This window comes from Homalodisca vitripennis, chromosome 4, assembly GCF_021130785.1.
Source record: "Homalodisca vitripennis isolate AUS2020 chromosome 4, UT_GWSS_2.1, whole genome shotgun sequence".
NCBI lineage: Eukaryota > Metazoa > Arthropoda > Insecta > Hemiptera > Cicadellidae > Homalodisca > Homalodisca vitripennis.
In genome coordinates this window covers 106,388,509-106,409,127 of record NC_060210.1, presented here as the reverse complement: position 1 = coordinate 106,409,127, position 20,619 = coordinate 106,388,509, and positions in this window count along the sequence as shown.

The following is a 20,619-nucleotide window of genomic DNA, read 5'->3' as shown; positions in this document are numbered from 1 at the left end:
TATTTGTGGTGTGATTTGGAAGACAGAGAATAAATGTACGATGCACAGTACGATCGTTCGTGAACGAGACTATTCCGCAAGTTTCCCTAGTAAATAGGAATAGGTGGGAATGTAAGACAACACTAGTATTGTCAGCGTACTGGACAACATGGCCCCTTAATATGATTAATTGAGATAATATGATACAAAATAACGGTCCCAAAATCGGTCCTAGAAGGACACCCGCTTTGACCTGACTAAAATCTGAAACGGGTTTTTCGTTTTTGTATGTTCTTGCACGCATTGCCTCTTTTTATTTCAATATGAAGCCAACCTATTAGGAAGTATACCGTTGTCATCACAGGCACCGAGTTTATAAAACAAAAGGTCAAGATTCAATGTGTTGAAGGCTTTCCCAAGGTCACAAAATTTGTAAATAGTGCTCTCTCTGTCTAAGAGCAACGACTTTAAAGAATTTCTAGCATCGCAGGTCGATTTATCTTTTTGATTTATAGAGATGCCTGATTTATATGATATTTCTTATATACGGGCAAATATTTACATAACTTCAACAATGTAGGCAATAATCCTTGAGCAATTAACCTATTAAAATTATTGCCAAAAATATGATCATCAATTGCAATATTTGATTAATGAAACATGGAAAAATAAAATACCCACCATCCATTAAACTGTTTTACATGATCGTAATGGCAAAAGCTACTTCTGCCTCATGGACTGGATGGAGCTAGAGTGAAATTACAATTGGAAGAGACAGAAAACAGTTTAACCTCTGCCCGCTTACACAAGCTCGCTAGTATATCTATTAACTTGTTTACATATTTAAGAGCTGATAAAATAGTTTACCCAAATCTACTTCTGCCTCATGGACTGGGTGGAGCTAGAGGGAAATTACAATTGGAAGAGACAGAAACAGTTAACCTCTGCCCGCTTACACAAGCTCGATAGTATATCTATTAACTTGTTTACATATTTAAGAGCTGATAAAATAGTTTACCCAAATCTACTTCTGCCTCATGGACTGGGTGGAGCTAGAGTGAAAATTACAATTGGAAGAGACAGAAACAGTTAACCTCTGCCCGCTTACACAAGCTCGATAGTATATCTATTAACTTGTTTACATATTTAAGAGCTGATAAAATAGTTTACCCAAATCTAACTTCTGCCTCATGGACTGGTGTGGAGCTAGAGGGAAATTACAATTGGAAGAGACAGAAACAGTTAACCTCTGCCCGCTTACACAAGCTCGATAGTATATCTATTAACTTGTTTACATATTTAAAGAGCTGATAAAATAGTTTACCCAAATCTACTTCTGCCTCATGGACTGGGTGGGAGCTAGAGTGAAATTACAATTGGAAGAGACAGAAACAGTTAACCTCTGCCCGCTTACACAAGCTCGATAGTATATCTATTAACTTGTTTACATATTTAAGAGCTGATAAATAAAATAGTTTTACCCAAATCTACTTCTGCCTCATGGACTGGGTGGAGCTAGAGTGAAATTACAATTGGAAGAGACAGAAACAGTTAACCTCTGCCCGCTTACACAAGCTCGATAGTATATCTATTAACTTGTTTACATATTTAAGAGCTGATAAAATAGTTTACCCAAATCTACTTCTGCCTCATGGACTGGGTGGAGCTAGAGTGAAATTACAATTGGAAGAGACAGAAAAACAGTTAACCTCTGCCCGCTTACACAAGCTCGATAGTATATCTATTAACTTGTTTACATATTTAAGAGCTGATAAAATAGTTTACCCAAATCTACTTCTGCCTCATGGACTGGGTGGAGCTAGAGTGAAAATTACAATTGGAAGAGACAGAAACAGTTAACCTCTGCCCGCTTACACAAGCTCGATAGTATATCTATTAACTTGTTTACATATTTAAGAGCTGATAAAATAGTTTACCCAAATCTACTTCTGCCTCATGGACTGGGTGGAGCTAGAGTGAAATTACAATTGGAAGAGACAGAAAACAGTTAACCTCTGCCCGCTTACACAAGCTCGATAGTATATCTATTAACTTGTTTACATATTTAAGAGCTGATAAAATAGTTTACCCAAAATCTACTTCTGCCTCATGGACTGGGTGGAGCTAGAGTGAAATTACAATTGGAAAGAGACAGAAACAGTTAACCTCTGCCCGCTTACACAAGCTCGATAGTATATCTATTAACTTGTTTACATATTTAAGAGCTGATAAATAGTTTACCCAAATCTACTTCTGCCTCATGGACTGGGTGGAGCTAGAGGGAAATTACAATTGGAAGAGACAGAAACAGTTAACCTCTGCCCGCTTACACAAGCTCGATAGTATATCTATTAACTTGTTTACATATTTAAGAGCTGATAAAATAGTTTACCCAAATCTACTTCTGCCTCATGGACTGGGTGGGAGCTAGAGTGAAATTACAATTGGAAGAGACAGAAACAGTTAACCTCTGCCCGCTTACAACAAGCTCGATAGTATATCTATTAACTTGTTTACATATTTAAGAGCTGATAAAATAGTTTACCCAAATCTACTTCTGCCTCATGGACTGGGTGGAGCTAGAGTGAAATTACAATTGGAAGAGACAGAAACAGTTAAACCTCTGCCCGCTTACACAAGCTCGATAGGTATATCTATTAACTTGTTTACATATTTAAGAGCTGATAAAATAGTTTTTACCCAAATCTACTTCTTGCCTCATGGACTGGGTGGAGCTAGAGTGAAATTACAATTGGAAGAGACAGAAACAGTTAACCTCTGCCCGCTTACACAAGCTCGATAGTATATCTATTAACTTGTTTACATATTTAAGAGCTGATAAAATAGTTTACCCAAATCTACTTCTGCCTCATTGGACTGGGTGGAGCTAGAGGGAAATTTACAATTGGAAGAGACAGAAACAGTTAACCTCTGCCCGCTTACACAAGCTCGATAGTATATCTATTAACTTGTTTACATATTTAAGAGCCTGATAAAATAGTTTACCCAAATCTACTTCTGCCTCATGGACTGGGTGGAGCTAGAGTGAAATTACAATTGGAAGAGACAGAAACAGTTAACCTCTGCCCGCTTACACAAGCTCGATAGTATATCTATTAACTTGTTTACATATTTAAGAGCTGATAAAATAGTTTACCCAAATCTACTTCTGCCTCATGGACTGGGTGGAGCTAGAGTGAAATTACAATTGGAAGAGACAGAAACAGTTAACCTCTGCCCGCTTACACAAGCTCGATAGTATATCTATTAACTTGTTTACATATTTTTAAGAGCTGATAAAATAGTTTACCCAAATCTACTTCTGCCTCATGGACTGGGTGGAGCTAGAGTGAAATTACAATTGGAAGAGACAGAAACAGTTAACCTCTGCCCGCTTACACAAGGTCGATAGTATATCTATTAACTTGTTTACATATTTAAGAGCTGATAAAATAGTTTACCCAAATCTACTAATGTCGAAAAGTATAACAACGTCTTTCTAAATATATTTTATTTACAAGGGCCAGCCAACAATATAGGAACTGTACAGATGCGTACGGTACTTCCGACAAGACTAGTGTTGCGTAAACATAACTCGGCTTTTCAACGTGTAGGTGAGTTTTTAGTTTGAGCGATCACCAATTAATTTATCATATAAAACATCTGAAGTAGAATAAAGTTATCTGAGATAAAATTAGTTTTTCCCTTAGAAGACCGGAATTTGGGACGTAAACCACTGGGGATGTATCGGATCCTTGTTAATAAAGTTACACAAAATATCAGAAAGGAGTAGGCTATAGCGTGCTTTAATCATTATTATTGAATGCTAATTTCATTCGATAAGTTCGATAAGAAACCGTTTTAGACGTATGGGTCAAAAGAACACGTTTAAAAGGGCATTAGGCATTAAAAATACTAACAATTACTCTAAGGTAAGTGGAAGAGAATAGACGTGCCGTTGTTGCAAAACAGTACAACATAGCAACCGTTGATTCGCAGCTATGTGAAAGCTCGTGTTTCCTATCAACCTTCCTGTAAAGGTTCGCAATTCCTATATAATTTGCAACATAAGTGTAAACGCTTTTAAAAGAAAACACGTTTGTAAGAAATACGTAACCGAAATCCATATCTGCGGAATACGCATTATGGACAGTGCCGCATTTCCCTATAGGCCCACTAGGCCCAGGCCTAGGGCGCAAAATTTTAGGGGGCGCATAAATTTTAAAGTACACAAAAGAAAAAAGTTGCGGCGGCAAATATATATACTATTGTAATTATCTTTCATCAAAATTACGTAATAAGAAATTTACTGGATTTCTACGTCAGTGTAATCAGAGTCCTCTGGGGGGGGGGGGGGGGGCGCTCTTTGGTCTGTAGGCCTAGGGGCGCCGAATTTGTAAATGCGGCCCTGATTATGGAGACCCGGCGCGGCGTTGGCCGGAGTTATCGCCTGAATTCGCTGAACGCTGATAGCATTCAGGGAATTAACCGCTTGTTTGCACTATTCATTTCGGCATTTTGACAGGCAGGAAATGGAACAAACAAACAAAGTCGGCGTCAAGCTCGTGCAGTGAAAAGCCAGGAATTGGCGGACGATTTTCCATGCAACAACATCGCAACTTCCTGAAAGTTTGAGCGAGTTTTCCGGTTGTTTGAATTGAAATGTATTGCGCGCCACTGTGCGGAACAGAATGCCCACGTGATGTCGACTGACAATGCAGCCTGTACGTCCTCGTCTGTGTGGTTCACGTGCGACTGCACGGCGACGCGATAATTAATTATACCGATTGCTTCAGCCGTGTTAGTAACTTCACTGGCTCCAAGGCGTGGATCACGTTTCCTTGAACCAGGACCGCCAGTGAAGTAGAACATTCCGTACTACAATGACGGGCTAGCGTAGCCATAAAATACGGCGTAGGATGCGTTGAACATTGAAGCGGGTCTATAATTCTCGATGGCGATACATTAACCACTTGGAAGAACTCTAGAGTATGCTATACCTTGTAAGAAGATAACTGAATTTAAATCTAAACAGGTTTTCACATCACTAAAAGAAGGTTAAGGTGAGTAATGATGTATCTATTAAAGCGTTGACATTTAATATAGATTTAACAAAACATTGTTATATTTGTATAGATATACGCTATGTGTTGCAAATGATTAAAAAATATGGCTAAGAGTGTTTTTCAACAAACTCATCATACTGAGTGCATTGCATATCAAAGTGAATTAAGAATAAGAAACTAATACTAATTATATATTATTAAAAAAAAGAAAACATTCGATCTTGAAATTCCAGGTAAGTAGTCCTGATGTTGAATTAATGGCATTTGGGCTCGTTTATATGTAATTCATGGATGATTCATGACCAATACACTAAACGTACAAAAGTGCTACAGAATCTACGGTAAATGAATTATGTACCAACGCGGGCAGCGAACTTATTACTACGTTTGGCTCACATAGGTAATATGGGCTTATCACTATATGACTAACGATGACTCACGGCCAATTATACTGACAGTAGACAACTGTTTTAACTTTACAGTAACCGGCAGTTTACCAACGTGAATAAAGACCTTAGTACATGAGGTAAAGTATTCATATTCCTAGGTTTGGGTGACATAGGTAACGTGGGCTTGTCACTATATGACTAACGATGACTCATGGCCAATTATACTGACAGTAGACAACTGCGTCTGCCTGCACTTTACAGTAACCGGTAGTTTACCAACGTGAATAAAGACCTTAGTACATGAGGTAAAGTATTCGTATTCCTAGGTTTGGGTGACATAGGTAACGTGGGCTTGTCACTATATGACTAACGATGACTCATGGCCAATTATACTGACAGTAGACAACTGCGTCTGCCTGCACTTTACAGTAACCGGCAGTTTACCAACGTGAATAAAGACCTTAGTACATGAGGTAAAGTATTCGTATTCCTAGGTTTGGGTGACATAGGTAACGTGGGCTTGTCACTATATGACTAACGATGACTCATGGCCAATTATACTGACAGTAGACAACTGCGTCTGCCTGCACTTTACAGTAACCGGCAGTTTACCAACGTGAATAAAGACCTTAGTACATGAGGTAAAGTATTCGTATTCCTAGGTTTGGGTGACATAGGTAACGTGGGCTTGTCACTATATGACTAACGATGACTCATGGCCAATTATACTGACAGTAGACAACTGCGTCTGCCTGCACTTTACAGTAACCGGCAGTTTACCAACGTGAATAAAGAACTTAGTACATGAGGTAAAGTGTTTGTATTCCTAGGTTTGGGTGACATAGGTAATATGGGCTTATCACTATATGACTAACGATGACTCATGGCCAATTATACTGACAGTAGACAACTGCGTCTGTCTGCACTTTACTGTAACCGGCAGTTTACCAACGTGAATAAAGAACTTAGTACATGAGGTAAAGTGTTTGTATTCCTAGGTTTGGGTGACATAGGTAATATGGGCTTATCACTATATGACTAACGATGACTCATGGCCAATTATACTGACAGTAGATAACTGCGTCTGCCTGCACTTTACAGTAACCGGCAGTTTACCAACGTGAATAAAGAACTTAGTACATGAGGTAAAGTGTTTGTATTCCTAGGTTTGGGTGACATAGGTAATATGGGCTTATCACTATATGACTAACGATGACTCATGGCCAATTATACTGACAGTAGACAACTGCGTCTGTCTGCACTTTACGGCAACTGGCCGTGTAACAACGCGGGTAGCATTTTCCACACACTCTTACAAGCATACACTAGAATTTGACTTTACCATAATCTGATGTCTATATTGTAAACTTTGATGGGCATAGGGATTTATTAAAGATTAATGAGGTCTTCTTATCAAAGACAGTGTAAAGGTCGAATATTGGGTCAAGAAGTACTCGATGCGAAGAACGTTACATAACAAAAAGTGTCGCAGAGATTTACTGTTATGATTGATGGGTGTGGCGAGGTCCACCGCGCCAGTGGATTTAGCTGATAAGGCCTCTCCGATAAGATTTGGCAATGATTATACATGCACCATACGAGTTATTGTTTACTTGCATATTCTCGACGTTAGATTAGTCGAAAGTTTTTGCAAACAACGTTTTTACAGTGTTTACGAGTTAGGAGGTGACATATGCGATAGTGGACCAGGTAAACAACTCATTCTTGAGTTCACTTGTTAATAACAAGTTGTTTTGTTGCTAAAGAGAATCAAGTGGGGTTTTCAGTTTAGAGAATATATGGCAAACTCAACTCCGCAAATTGAAATATTGTGTATACGTAGATAATGTTAATGATAAAAGGAAGCATCTCGCAGTAAAAAAAACACTTTACAATAATGGCAGTAGAATGAGAACTGGAATTTCGGGATTTTACTCTTGAGGGGTTATTTTTTCATCACTGTAACATAAATTTTAGTATTTGAATATTAGTATTTAAGGTACAGTCAATAGGTATTGAAAAATAATGTTCCCCTTATCGATCATTTTGCCACTAGTTGAGCAAAAACATTAACGGTGATATGAATGAATTATTTGTTTAAAGTTTGTTTTTTAACCTAGTTTGTTATTATGTGTTAAGTTAGTTATTTACCTGAGGAAGAGATCAGATTGCAGATCTCGAAACGTAGTGTTACTTATTATTTGTATCACTGAACGATGACAAATGTCCGGAAAAATTCTGTTTCCTTCACGAATTAATGCAATTCCCTAAAACGTCCGTTTTTATTAAAATACAATTTTTGCTTAGGTTTGAAATTTGTAAAAATTCAAATTTTGTATAAACTACCGATTGCTGCATGTGTCAATCTTTAAATTCGAGGCGATAAAATTAGAATAAAAATAACCGTCGTTGCACAACCGATTACGTACGTAATCCCACATCAACATTTTATCGCCGTAAGTATTTTTGCATATAAGTCCAGATGAGTGTGTTTGGATTGATAGACGATAATACAGGAATTATGCTTGTTCAACAAGACTGATGGGGATTCATCTCCAGATTGGATTACTATAATCAATCTCGAATTATTTACGTTACACAAACAAGATAAACATTTCAACCTAGATTATCTCTCTCGTATTATAAAAAGTCTCGATAAAAATGAAGTCGTTTGATTAGGAGCATTAGGAAGAGGCGGTTTCAATTTCAATCGCCATTTGGACAAGGTATTGGGAAAGGAAACAAAACAACCTTCGTTAACGAACATAAAAAGAGATAAATAGGACGTTCGAGATCAGCTATCGTTCAACTTGGAGTCATTAAAGGGAAGGTCAGAATCATCTATCAGGATTTCGGCCGATCAACCAGCCTTCTCCGGCCCATCCAGTTTAATTAAGTCTTCCTTCAATCGACAGACGGAGCGGCAGGTACTGATAATTCCTGATTGCATCCGAACGTTATCTCGTCTCTTGTCTCGTGTCCTTTACTGCGGTGTTATTTAACCATAAAATAACTGCCATCGAGACTCTGAACCGTTGATTTAAAAGCAAAGTCACAACGTCATGACCTTTATTGTTTTTCAATTACACAACTAGGGCGTGAAAGTGCGGGGGTGGGTGTCGTAAACGATTAATAAGAGCACCCACGCGACCTTGTTTCCGAATGAAACGTGCCATGTGATTGGTTGATAGCTTGTAATTGTTGACGAGCAGCGTGACTGATCACATTGAGATATGCTGGCTCATAATCTGGGACCTTGGCTTGCACAATAACACGTACACATTACATCATCACCGGGCGAACCGTAACCAGGAACCTGATTACGACAAATTAGTGCATTAGTAAAAACTACTTTTTAAGGAAATCATCTAGAGATGTTGCTAAATCTAATTAGTCTCGTACCATTATTATAATAACTCATAAATAAAATATTAAGGACATTAAAATGCTAAATATTGACTGATTCACCCCTTTGTTTATTCTGGGGCGAGGTAAACAGCAAATGGATGGAAACTGATGAGGGCGAATACTGGCTCCAGTTTGTCACAAAACAAACGACTTGTATTTTAATGCAGCCGTTTAGTGCTCCGCGGTCTATGCTATATTAAGACTGTTGCTGACTTTCTGTCGTCATATGACACTATTACAAATGTTAATTTGACAATCCGACAACGATTAATTTATCACTTATTTGTGTTTTATCAATTAAAACTGTAACTACGAGGAAAATACTTTTTACCTAGCCCCTCGGCACATTTATCCAAAACCGAATGAAAATTATCATCCTAAAGTAATATACGTATTTTTCATAAGACACAGACATCTCTATTTGGAGCAATATTATGTTCACTTTTTTGTGAAGTGCCTGATGATGAAATCATTGATTCCGAAAGGCCTTGCAATAATAAAACAAATATTGCAAAATTTGTATTTATTTACCAGTGATAGTAAAGTATAAGTAAACTTGTAAAAGAAATACTATCCTTTAAAAAAAAATTCATATACATGACATGAGTCTAGTAATACATAGAACTGGAGCCCTTGGTAAAAATATAGTGACGGTAATTTATATCGTGATGTTTCAACCTGCACCAATACATCAACGGTATACGTGCATTTGTTTCGACAAACGTACATACAGTAGTTACTCCACTCGTGTTCTCTCCTCGAATGAATTATCACTTTTACTGCCCTTTAAATTTTTTGCAACTTTATATTAGTCTCGTATATTTTTACTGGTGTAAAGTAATTTATACACAATATTGTGCAATGTTTGTATAGAGGTGGATGTATGTTTTGAGTTTCTGTATGGAAACAGACTTTTTTCTAATAATTTCATTATCGCACCTTATAATCGCTTGATCATTTATTTAATGATTGTAGTCTTTATGGTTTTTCATACATGACTAAAATGTAATTTAATGTGAATTAAAGTAATTATTACATGGATGTGTAATCATTTCAATAATAGCTAACAGAAATGTAACCTTTGTACTCGTTAATATTAACAAAATGAATCCCCTAGGGGTTGATCACGGATCCCAACTCGACCAGGCTCTAAGAAAAATGACGATCCAAAGTGAAATGTTTTAAACTGACACAATACAGTATTGTTCAAGTTTATCTGCAAACCTAGACTTAGTCGATACTTCAAAACAAGCATGATTTTACAATGATCAACAATTACAAAATTCTTAAGTTGTCTGTATCTTGGATCTGTTGGAATCCAGGTTTTAAAAAGTTCCTATTGTATTTATCAGAAGTTACAGGTTCTTAATTATTTATATTATCAGACTATTAAGAAAACAAGAATTGAGTGTTTCACTGCATAAATTATTGACAACGGAACACGGTTCCTGCAACTTCTCCGTAATGTCTCAGACTCACATCTATTACATTGTCTTCACGCAAGAAACGGTTTGTTCCAGTTATAACATATGTCTCGATAGAGAACAGTAGGCAGAGCACTGCAGGCGCGGATATGTACACACGTCACGTAGTGGAACACCTGTTCAAGTGTTTGCTTTCATGTCACTGGGCGTCTGGTCTAATAGCTCGATCACAACAAATATATAGCTCGATCAACGTCTTCTATTACGCAACAACCTAACATGATGCATTCCTACGTCATATTAGATCTCACAATGACCGCTTCATGGGTGATTTTGAAGCCACCCAGAATAGATTTATAGGTACGTAGAGTCTGGGTCACGATTAATAGACCACTCTCGAGTTGGTCTGCACAGAGAACTCTGTAACGTGAGATGTTGGTATAGTGTAAAGGCCACTAGCAGAGTCAGCTTCCTGAGCTCTAGGTAGTGACCCCAGGACTTGCGGTCAACAGGCTGATGACGTCACATCATTGTTGCACCACGCTGCGCCACGCCGCGCCGCCATGGCGGTGACTAACCGATCATTGTTGCGCCAAGGTCAAGTCTGTGACATTTTGATCTCACTGCCCCCACCCACCCACCCACTGGCACTAAGTGATACCGACTCTCGGCGGTCATCTATTCCTCTGTCCAACTGTAAAGATGCCCGAATATTCTGCAACTCAATAACTGCGGATTCACAATGAAGGGAGTAACAGTACTTTTACAAGTACGGGTGGATCAGTCTCAGATTCTGCAGAAACGACCCACTGAACCACGCAAGGAGAATTAGAAACTTATAATTTGACGACTGTGAGATGTGACTGCAAAGTTATAGTCCAAGGGCCGAGAGCAATTTTGAAATGTGCTGTAGTATAACACAACTTATTTTTCGTGAGATTTTAAGGACGCTTTCTCCTAAAAAAGTTAATCGCGTTAGTTTTGGTGAAGGTCGAAATTAGAGGGTATCAAAAGGGTTAAAAACACTAAACGATAAGGGATTTCCGCAAATAAAATGTTTTAGTTCGACACATATAAAACCAATCGTTAGAAAAGTAGAGTTAGAATTACGTCTACGTTAGCCAGCTATATGAGAACCGATTATTCCGCTGAAAATTATAATCTCTGTTTCTTGTTTGCTCACGGCGATATATCACGGTGTCTGACAGCGCCAAGCTAAAATATCGATTGGTATTTTAATAATTTCGCTACCCTCCCAATTCGACTCCATCAAAAGTACCGCGACTGAAGGATTAAGTTTTGTCTTGGAGAAATTCCACTACCAATATCACGTAAAACAAGGCCGTGTGATTGTACAATGCAAATTAATTGGCTCACGACCTTAAGTAAATCAGTTTCCAAACTCAAACATTATTTTCAAGTAAAAGGCATAGAGTGAAACACAGGACGGAGATACCTTGTAGCTGGCTATATCGTCCAATCACAGAGTAAGGAACCTGGCACGTTTCGTAACACAATTATAATCCTGGCCGGTGTTGTTTTTGACAAGACGCAACGACAGCGATCAATGCACTCAGCTGTTTCAACAGATTACCCACATCGCCTTGCCGAGACAAGATCTAACTTTGCACGGGGTGGCTGGGTAAACACCTTGGTGAATCTAAGCGTTGTCAGCCGAAGTTACCCCTCAGTTTGCGTAGGTCTGATGAAAATAGTTGGCGAAGTGCAATATTAACTTTGCTCTTTAGAGTCTTGTTGGTGTTCTCTGTCATTTCTGAATTAAAGATATCCTTGCAAATGATTTCAACTCATCCGCCCAAAATAACCATGCCACTTTGTAGTAACAACATTACATTATGGCATGCTTTACGTATAAGTATATAGTGGCTAAAATTAAATAAACAAAACACACAGTTTAGGCACAATTAATAAGTACTATCAGGAGCTATTTTTATAGCCATCAAAGCCTTCCTTTGCAATCCAAAAACCCCTGAGCATGAAACTACCTCAATTTAGACTTACATATGTATAAATGCATGTATTTTATAACTATACCCAATCGGAAAATTATATTTGCCTTTCATTTAAATTCCTTAGCATCCAAAACCACTTCCAGTTAGATTCACGCATGCATAAATGTATGTGTTTTATAGCTAGACTTTAAAACAAACTAAGAGACAGTAACAAATATTTGTTGAATAAACAGTTGTTTTAGTGTTAAAAATCTAAATTAGTGTATTATTTGATATGAAATTAATCTTTATTCCTCGTAAAGCTATTAATGGTACAGAACAATACGGAGAGAATAATAACTACTATGAGTTAGTATTAGCTGTGTTTGGCAGTGTATATGACTGAGATTGCTTTAATAACTATTCTATCATAAATCATATTGGGGTTTAAGTACTGCTTGATTTTATGTTGCGACGCGAGCAAAACAAATAAGAATGCGGCAACTGGGGGGGGGGGGTGGGGGGGGGGGGGGGTGGGGGGGGGGGGGGGTGGGGGGGGGGGGGGGTGGGGGGGGGGGGGGGTGGGGGGGGGGGGGGGTGGGGGGGTCTTTAATTGCTAGGGAACGCTTGGTTTTAGATAAGGTTTGAGGTTAGGTTAGAAATGGGCTAAATCTGTACCAACCTGTAACCACAGAGGAATAAGGTATTGTAACCGTTTACTTCTGATACCGTTCCTCGGCGATACTTAGTACAAATACTGGATACTTGAAATCAGTATTTCCGTACTTGTAACGCTTTAAAATTTATTATTAAAAAGTTTATACTTTTTGAGATGAATTCATAAATTGTATGTTAAACTGAACTTCTGCTTACTTGAATATAGTCAAATGGCTGTTACAATGGGCATTATTTAAGGTTATGTACATAAAATTCTATTTTATAAGTAATTGTAATTTCTTGGTGCATTTTTCGTACATTAACACAGTTTTTCATTACTCATAAATTTTAATTAAAAGCATAAAATATCTAATCATAGTTTAACCATAATTAAACACAATTAACTCAATGTATGTTTAGTTTTTTTCTTTGAAAAAATATATTTATTACTCAATAAATAATTCAATAATATTACACTGACGCCGAGGTTGATAAGTGATTTAGATTGTGAAGTAGCAATATTTTGCAGTTGGAGCGTTATGATCGCGGATTTATTTTGTATTTGTTAACCTCAAACCAGTATTTCAGTATTCGGTATCAGTGAGGATATGAGTACTCTTCAGGACTAGTAATCAGTACGAGAAAATATCTGTATCTTATGACCATATGGAATACTAGATACAAAATATCTGTCATCAGTATTTTTTGGTTCTCAGTAACCGTTACAAATACTGGGAAAAAGTAACCCGGTACAAAGTACTGATTATTAAAATACCGTCTCATCACCTCTAGTTAGAGTATGGCATTATCTTGCTTGTGAAACCCTGAAAATATATATCTGAAGAAAGCTCTTTGTATCTCTCTCTCCTCTCTAGGTACAACTGTAGGTTGCTAGGTTTAATTTAATTACTTATATCTTTAAAACGATCTTTATTATCAATAATAACAGGACTTAGCCTACCCGTCGTCTCAAAATTTCACCTTTCTCTTTTTGTTCATTTAAAACGTGTATTTTTATACGGGTATGTTTGAACCCATTTGAACCCTTTCTTTCCCTTCTTCACTTCTTTCTGTACTTATTTTTGTATTTATTAATATCCCCCCCCCGGACAAAGAAGATGGATTCCAATCCTCGAAACGTTTGTATTATAACCTATAACGATGGCAAATGGCCGACATCGTGTCATCCTTTTAAAACGTGCACTTGGATATAAAGTTGTTTCAACTTGGCAACGGTTCGAGTGCTTACGTGGATAGGTACGTATAATTCCGATAATTATTTTTTTATATTGTTTATCACAAATACAATATTCCTTAAAACATAAGCTCCAAAAAATATTAGACGAGTATTATTTGTTTAATTATTTTAACGTGTTTACAGTGTCCTTATTTCACAGCCAACACATTAAGTTCCGAAGGGCACCTTAAGGTGTAAGCTAATCAAATAGGCAAATTTAAAGTTATTATCCTGAGCCAATAAAGAAGTCCATTCTATGTGCATGCATAATTGAGACGAGTCAATAATGAACCAGGAATTGCTAGAAAATAGGTTATTAAAGGCAAATTGGAAAATGACAGATAATACAGAGGTATTTGGCATTTTAGGGGTCGGGTCAGCTGTGTAGCATTAGCACTCATACATATGGAGTCAGTCAAGGGGCAAGGAGACAGCGATTACGATGACCCAGGAATAAGTTTGGCTCCAGCTAACTACCTTGTGGTATGCCAGTAATTTGTTAGCTAATACACAATTACCGATAATTAGAGGAAAGTAGGTAATGTAACAACGGTAACCAAGGCTTCAGCTAGCCAGCCATCTCTCTTCAAACCCACTAAATCGTGCAAAACGTACACATCCATTGTAATGTACATTGTTGGTGTATCCGTAATAAAACGTTTCCGGTATTGAAGTTGGAATTGATGTAACCAAGGCTGCCCTCCAACACTATAAATTTTATTATAAAAATATATCCTTTCGTCGTGACAATCAACGATCCATTCATATTGTTTAAGTATTACTTTGCGTTGTTTGTACATACCACATTTACAAACGACCAATAACCAAAATAATAAATCACACAAAATAACAATAAAACGCAAAGTTTATCATCAGTAAACAGGAGCAAGCCAGCCAGAAACCATAAAAGTCGCTAATATTTATAATAAAATTTTATATAGTATATTATTGAAAATTTATGACTGTTGAGTTGGTTTCCAATATAATAAGTTTGTTTTATTATGTTAAAGGAGCTTTGACTGTGCACACTAGATTATACCGACCACTGCTTAGTGATAACAGTTGTGTGAGTCCTACCATGGGACGGGAAGGGGATTAGTGATACAATCCACTTACGCTAAGAAGGGTCAGTACTCCGGATTGAAGCCTATAACATGTTCCGTGCACGAGTAGAGCTCAACTACGTATGGAAGAAACGTTTTACTTATAGGTGAAATTAATAAGCACTTTGTACATTGGTTAAGCACCATCTAAATTTACTCCTTTGATGATGATTCGTTATGGTGAGTGTCAGTTATTATATGGAGTGCGGGATGAATTTACAATTACACACAATGGATAATATCTTTTCAACATTTTAATTAACAGACTGTGAAGGGTTTCGTTCAAAATTGGGACCAACAAGAGCAATTTATTGATGGCGAATATTCTTTGGATAATGTTTCGGTATGTTATATTTCCTCAGACTTGAAAATATTAAGAACATTATAAATTGGTACATTATGTTTTGAAAAATAATAATTGTAAGCTCTGTAAAATCCACTTACTGAAAAATCAAGGTTTCGGTCTAAGACTTTGCGAAGTCATGATGAACTAGTATGAAGGATACCACATTTTTAACACTCAGTAGTTACTACACACTAAGCCTCCTTTACTCTAAATGGACATGGAAACCCTGCAGATATGGGCTAGTGAAAATACTCATTGGATAGTGGAGTTCACAATCATCATTCCCAAATCCTTAAAAAGTGGGCTGGCATTATGGGAGTGGGGGGGGGGACAAGTAATACGGTCCTTCTTTACTGATGGCAATTTGGGGTTTATTGTGATATGCTCTAAAATCAAATATTCGTTGCTATTTAAAGTTAATCCGGCCAAAAATCCTAGACTGGTTTTAGCAAGACACAGCATAAAAGAACAACAGTACATAAACGAAATGTTTTCTCAAGAAAGAATTAGGATAAGAGGAATTGTAGAATTCCCCAAGATCATTGAATTCTTCACCACTTGACACCGATTTGTACAGTTTTTTTTTGTTACAATTCTTGAAGAAACATAACACGACCCAATATTCCACACCTTTTTTCATCTTTTACGTATTTAATTTGGGTGACAGATTTCCGTCTTCATTTTACAAATCTATAGTTTATTATTCAAACTTTAATTATGTTATTTTTGTCCCGCTGACTGTTGATATTGCGAAATATTAGATCCAAATAAAAATGTCCGCCATTTATAAGTTGCTTGCTATTCATTGAATATGTACTTCGTATAAATGGGTCGAAACCTAGACAAGTGAGATATATTTAAAAATACATATATTTGTTACAATTTACTTCATTGCCGTCGATCTGTTTTAATTTTCATTATGTAAGTAATATTCTGTGCAGACGCCATTTAAGGCCAATATCTGTGCCACACAGACTATAGATATTTCTATAGACTATAGATGTGTCTATAGACTATAGAAATATCTATAGTCTGTGATGCTACCTAGTGGCAATCAACATATAGGCCTACTAGGTACAGTAGTTTTAAATACAAAATTGTACAACACATTATATATTGAGTAAAAGTTTTCAGCAATAACAAATTATATTTAAATTTCAATTACTCAAAGTTACAGCTCAGTGTTTGTTTCTGCCTCATATTATAAACACGAGATCTATTATTCTGTTAAGTCAAAGGTTTATCTAAACAATATTACAGTTAAAAATGAAATTAACTAAGAATTTTCTGCGAATACTTTACTTACAAAGTTAAAGTTTATGGAATAATATGAAAATAGGTGATTTCATAATGGAGCTAGTCTGAAAATTTTTATGTTACATTTCATGACAATTTACTCGTATGTAGTTTTCCTGAGGTATGAAAATTAATAGAACATAAATGCCATGAAGCCCTGAAGTCCTGGTTGTACAAAAAAATAAGCTTGTTATAATTCCTATGAGGATTTTGTTCTTTAATGTTATACTGCACTGTATGTAATTAACCTTTCCTATACTTTTGCACATAATTATATTTCTCTGTCATCATTTGCTATCGCAATGCAGGTAAAGTATAAACACGTTCACAAAATGTTTGTTGCCACGTATCCTACCAAATCCAAAACATTTAAACTTGGCAACGATGTTTCAGGTGTGGTATTAAAAGTTTGGCAACGTTGCATCAGATTAGCATATCTGCCGACCTTGGCACTACCAGGCGGTTGATTGTATCTTACCAGATGGAACTGAAACACTGGAACGGGACGAGTGACACTAACGAATATTTAACAGTTCAACGGTTTGGTAAATACAGATAACATTTACTGCCAATACGGATAATATTTATGGTCAATACGTATAACATTTACGTCAATACAGGTAACAATTACGATCAATACGGACAACATTTACGGTCAATACAGGTAACAATTACGATCAATACGGACAACATTTACGGTCAATACAGGTAACAATTACGATCAATACGGACAACATTTACGGTCAATACAGGTAACAATTGCGATCAATACGGATAACATTTACGGTCAATACAGGTAACAATTGCGATCAATACGGATAACATATACGGTTAATACGGATAACATGTACGGTCAATATGGATAACATTTATGGTCAATACGGATAACATTTACGTTCAATACGGGTAACATTTACGGTCAATACGGATAACATTTACGGTTAATACGGATAACATTTACGGTCAGTACGGGTAACAATTACGATCAATACAGGTAACAATTACGATCAATACGGACAACAGTAACGGTCAATACAGATAACATTTACGGTCAAAAAAGGTATCAGTTACATCGATTCTGTTACTTGAGCCTTTTTATAAAAGTGCGAGACACAAAAAATATTAAATCATGCATGAAACTACGATTTTTTTTAATAGAACACCCAGTTATTATAGGTTGGAGATCTTCAATAAAAGGAGAAATAAGCGGCCAGGCCGCATGAGCGTCAGTGTTATCGTTATCAGTAGTCGGTGTGGAGGTTATGCAGTTAAACGGAAGTTATCAATGTCGGTACTGCGTCATCTCACACCGTAGACACGGAGACGTAATTTAGCGCTAGATGTTTGATTATGTATGAGGTCATATGTAGTTATGTAAATAATTTATTAAGACACGTTGGATTTTTCGTGTTGTTGCTTTATCGACATCGAAATTGGGTACTTTTCACGGAAACATACGACTGTGGCAAGCTGGTTACTCAAATTCTACTATATTGAAGACCGCACTTTTTTAATGATACTACCAAAGAAACAGCTTTTATTCTTCATAAGTTGTACTGTTCGCATATCGTTTTTTAAGTGGGTGAGTTGATGAGTTATAAAATAAATTATAACCCAATTACAGCAAGCCATTTTAACGAACGAGGGCGCCTACCGAATTGAATTTTAGAGTGAAAATTGTATTCATCGGTCCATAGAAGTTTTTATTTCTGTCATTCAAAAATCTGTGAGTCAGGTTTCATTGGTAAGATGACCATGTTGGCAACGAGACAAACATAAGAAACAAATTTAGTAAATAGAGTTTGTCAATGCTTATTTATTTTCCAATAACTTATCAACACATCATCTCGTGAAGTTACTTTGGTTATATTGGTTGGTTTTATACAAAGCATGAACATTTTTGCATAACCTGCAATGTACTCATCATAGCTATGGTGGTAAAGAATCTTTGTAATATGATACGATGTCTGGAATTACTCGTGGAAAATGGGAAAGACGCACTGATCTCATATTATATTATAGTTTAAAAGATTCTATTAACTCACTTTCTTATTTGTCTGGTTAATATATATATATATAAATATATATATATATATATATATATATATATATATGTACACTCATATATACTTTATTGTTTTTAACTGCGAAAGCCTAGTACCCTTAAAACACAGGGAATACCTTCGGTCACGTAATCATCAATACATGTTAGTCACTGGACAATGCTATAATATGCAATTTTCTATATTACATAATAGGACACTCGGATATAATTCACATGATGAGTTAGTACCTTAAAACACAGAGAATACCTTCTGCCACGCAAACATTAATATATATGTTAGTCACTGGACAATGTAGTGTTTGTTTATTTGCATGAGTTTTGCTGACGTAAGTGGGGCTGTGTCTAATTGTTTACAGAAGATGTACAAGGAATTGTTAAATACGTTGACTGATTGTAAAATGTAGAGTTGTGCCCTTAAAACGTATTCATATCCCAAAAAGAAGCCGTTATGAAGTTTGAATTCATATCCTTAAAAGCATCCGTTATTAAGTTTGTATTCATATCCTTAAAAGTATCCGTCATGAAGTTTGTATTCATATCCTTAAAAGTATCCGTCATGAAGTTTGTATTCATATCCTTAAAAGTATCCGTCATGAAGTTTGTATTCATATCCTTAAAAGTATCCGTCATGAAGTTTGTATTCATATCCTTAAAAGTATCCGTCATGAAGTTTGTATTCATATCCTTAAAAGTATCCGTCATGAAGTTTGTATTCATATCCTTAAAAATATCCGTCATGAAGTTTGTATTCATATCCTTAAAAGTATCCGTCATAAAGTTTGTATTCATATCCTTAAAAGTATCCGTTATTAAGTTTAATGAGCTGAGCGTTTAGAGAATATTAGCGCCCCCACCAGGTGACGAAAGTAGATATTTGTCATTGTACAAGTATGTGTCCGCCACACAATAACTTTCAAATGAGTTTAAGTTATAAATGGTTAAAATGTGGTGTGAAACTCCCACCTGTATTACCTTTGGATAAATATCGGTTGTAAGCACTGAACCACTGGAATTCGCTGCACTACAGCGTTATTTTTAATTATTGTTAAGTGCACTGTTTATATTCGAGCCCTTGTGCCCTCCTGGTATATAATCAATAGCGAGACTCGAAAGAGTTTTGCGTGAATTTAATCTTAACTCTCGAGAAGAGGGTTTGATTATCCACTATAGATAAAATATCTGTTTGGCAAAATAATTTTAAAATACATAGTCAGTTTTTCATAATGTTTGTTTTAACATTACATTAAAAACAGTCTCGAGTTACGATTGTATGGAGTGTATGTATTAAGACGAGTTTGGGAGAGGGGTGCCATCCTGTTTCGTTCTGGAAAAACAGAATCAATATATTTTTGTAGTTACAAGCATTACCAGCAAAATATATTATAGATATGTTTATAATATTTTAATTTTACTTTTTTGTTAATTTGAAAATGTCATCATCAATATCACCGCATCAAAATAATATGATTATTGTAACTTTTCATCGTTATACAGAGAAGTTCTTAGACTTCGTGATCGCGTGTAAGCCAGGTAAGTGGTAGTAAACAACCCTCGCAAATGATGGGCCATCACGCTCCCCTTGTACAGATGGTTTGTATACGAGTACACTGTAAACTGTATACACTACCTACCTACAGTCCTCTTCTTTGCCATATTTCTTTATGCATAATTTTGATAATAACTGCGTTTGCCTATAA